Source organism: Crocuta crocuta, unplaced genomic scaffold, assembly GCF_008692635.1.
Source record: "Crocuta crocuta isolate KB4526 unplaced genomic scaffold, BGI_CrCroc_1.0 scaffold26, whole genome shotgun sequence".
Lineage (NCBI taxonomy): Eukaryota > Metazoa > Chordata > Mammalia > Carnivora > Hyaenidae > Crocuta > Crocuta crocuta.
The window spans coordinates 11553760-11557513 of record NW_027532249.1 but is presented as its reverse complement, the minus strand read 5'-3'; positions in this window follow the sequence as shown (position 1 = coordinate 11557513).

The following is a 3754-nucleotide window of genomic DNA, read 5'->3' as shown; positions in this document are numbered from 1 at the left end:
CAGTATGAAGTCATAAATCAAAGAAAACAGAATTGGATTTGCATTCCCAGGCGGGATGGATGCTGCCAGGAGATCACATTGCAAACAGTGAAAGTACAGAGGCATTCGATCTATGCCTGAGTCCTATGTACGGGATCAATCTTTCTTTAATTCTGCAGTCTCCTCAGGCAATGTGACATGGGATGCAGTTTGCAGCTTTAGTGCCTTTCTTCGCCTTTTAAATCGCCACGAATCACAGATGGCTATTTAGTGGCCCTACAATGCTGCAACACATCGGCTTGCATTTTAGTCTTAATTATTTGTTTCTTGGATAATGGGCAGAGTTTTCTGTATTTGTGTCAGCTGTAGTGGTGAAATAGGGCTCTAGTTAACCTTTTATTTATGAAGTCTAATTTAGTGTTCCCGTGGCTAGTTGCAAGCATTTACAGTGATCACCCAGTTTAATCTTTTGTATACTTTTTAGAAATGCCAAGAGCCTTACTAACCTGGAGCAGATTTATGATATAGTGATAATTTAGGTAGATGTTAGTCTTGAAGCTCTTATTTTGTGTGCAACTGATTATAAAAACATCTTAACCAAGTATTATTACACACATGATATCTATAACTAGGACTTTGATAACTGTTATATAAAGTGTGTAAAATTTGTATGAATAAATTTTTATAAACAATGCAACTTCGTCTAATGTTTGGAGAGAAAAAGACATTCAGGAAATAACTAAAATCTCTTAAAGTATTATATATTCTTAGCAACCATAAGATCTTTCATGTCTGGAACATATAAGCATCCATGTATTTTCATAAACTGTACTTTAATATCTGCTTCATGTGTTAACTGAATTCAACTAAAAATTTAAAGTAGCTACTCAGATGGAGATGCCTAAGAAGATATTAAGTTCATAAATAGGCACAGATGTTGGTACACTTACAGGATGAACAATTTAGGTTAATTTCCACCTCCTAGTGGATATATACATTGTTCAGTATTCAGAAAATTACTGCCCACTGTTGGGAGATAGTACCTGGGTATTAGGTATACTTCTAAAATAGCAATCTAACATATTCTTTTACACGTAACTCTGCAGACTAAATTGGTCATGGATAAAGTTCTGTATAACAATGATTTAATCAGTTTTGGAGGTTTTAAAATATGTTTAGAGATCTACAAACTATCTCTGATTAATGTGCTTTGGGTGGAAGCAAAGAGAACATGAGCAAGAAAAGAGTTGATTAAATACCTTTAAAAGACAATGTATTTTGTCTTTAAAAAGAAAGGAGAAAATATGAACAGTTATTTGTAGATTCTTTTGTCTTATTAATTGACATTAACAAACTTTAAAGCACAGCCTTTATATGAAATTCCCATGAATTTCTCAATTGTGTTTATTTTGGAGCCCTTGATGATTTCTGGGTTAACAAAAAGTACTGCAAGTCACTTATAATAAGTCAACTGTAATTTAATGTAAATTTCTAGACTTTCATCCTAAAATTAATATATTCAATTAATCAATAAATCTGTCACAGTAATATTAAAGAATGAGCAAAGATCAGCAAGGATTAAAAAACTATTTTCAGAACTTAGCTCAGTATTTAAGGCCCAGAATCATTCTAGGAAGGAGCTTATGATCTAGAGATCTCATTTGTAGTAAATTTAAAAAAATGAATGCAGTATAATTCATATTTACATTGAGTTTTATTGATAAGCTTTTACTTCTTCACCTTTAACTGCCTACCCCATGGAGCTGCTATGTGGTAAATGGAAAAATGAAGAAAATTAATTTATTTGGTTGGAGGCTAATAACTTATCAAGAAAGTAGAGATATAACCCAGATTGGCTGACTTCAAGTGAAATTCATATATATAGCAACTTGCTATATTCTCTTATGTAGGATAAATCAAATGATGGTTTTTCCTTGGAAGGCTTGATATATTTAGATACCCAAGAAGTGTGATTTATTGCTGTTATGGCTGGGAATACATTGATTCAATACAATAAATTTTTATTGAACACCTAAAATGAGCCAGGCACAATGGTTGAGAAAGCTTAATTAACACCTGGGAGTTAAAGTAGTCTTTTATCCAAAGAATATTCTTTTGCTACAAGATCACGTGAGAGACTTGTTAATAATGTAGATCGCAGGGCTCCACCAGAATAAGTGAATCTGTGTTTTAAATAAAACTCCGAGGTTAATGGGCACTAAAGTTTGCGACCACCTAGATTTAGAATTTGGTGACATAGATAGGCATATATGTGTGCTAGAACTGCATGGTTTTCTTTGTGTGTGTGTGTGTGTGTGTGTTAAATAAGCAACAAATCATGGTATCTGTACATAGTAATAAATACATGAATAAGTTATATTCTCCCAGGATGGGCATTAGGCTATTTGAAAAATTGCAGAATTTATTTTAGGTCACTAAGGCTATAGTTAGCATCATTTTATTTCTGTATTCTGGTTGGACATTTATGTTCAAGGGGCTTCTGGAAGGAGAGTTATCCTATAAGTAGAGTATAAACAATTGAATCACATGACAGAGGGATGAATGAAATCACTGAAAGAAACTGTGCAGCCAGCTGGCAGTAATTCCGTGGATCCAGAAGTCAACTTCCAATTGCATCATATCCAAATTTGGCTTGAATATGTCCCCACAACTGTTTATAAGAGGATTCCAGCTGGATGCCTGGCTATGACCTCAGACTCAACCCTACTGTTCACGTTATCATAAGATGGGAACCAAGATCAAGTCTGAGCTCTTCTCTTTCGCTGCAACCCTTCTTGTTGAAGGGAGATGTCTGCTCCTCTTGCTGCTGCCCAGTGGTTTGTATTAGTCAGCCTGCTTTGGTTATTCTCACTGTTCCCCAATACAATCCATCTTTTTTAGAAGGATGGATTCATATGCATCTTTGAAATGCTAATGCTCTTTTTTGTCTCCCAACCATCCCTTTATGCCTCAATGTCTTTTCTCTGTCTACCCTATCTTAATATTCTGGAAGGTCCAACTCAAGCCCTCTTTTTCTAGGGATCTTCTCAGCCTGTCAGAGTGACCATAGCTTCATTCCTCCCATGTTTCACCCTCACATTGTTCTCCTGTGACCCTTATTCTCTGTAGTACTACTTCTGGTCTCTAATTTCACACTTCTCTGCCCTGTTTCTTAACTGTTTTATAAGCACATGTCTGTCTTCTCAGCTAGATTACCTCCTGGAGATGGCCAGTGCATTGCACTTTAATGCCAGAACACTTATGGGAACATAGTAAATACCTCTTTGAGTGACTGAAATAATCAAAGGACTTACAGAATTCACCATGACATCTCCCTCTTACTCTATTAGGACAGCAGCTACAAAGCATATGTAGGAAGTGAAATTACCTTACTAATTAGGTGTTCATCATAACTCAAACTAGATCTCCCTCCAGGAAACCTACATAGAAAAGAATGCCAAATTAATCAGAAGTGTTCCTGCCACAAGATAAAATGAATTTTAAGTCCACATATAGGCAAAAGGCTGCAATAGACTCAAGCCACTAGGCCTTTATTTTTTCATTCTGATAAAGAAGGATCATATTTTGATGCTAAAGAGAATTTACCTTATGACTCAAGACAGTAATGCTTCTTCTTAAACCAAGGGAAAAAGGGATTTCTTGAAACAGAGACTGGGAACTGGACTGCCCTCGAAGTGATAATTTACAGAGTAGTTACGTATAGCTGCCAAAGAAACTTGTCCCATCAACAGAGATACAATTTGAACATGAGTTC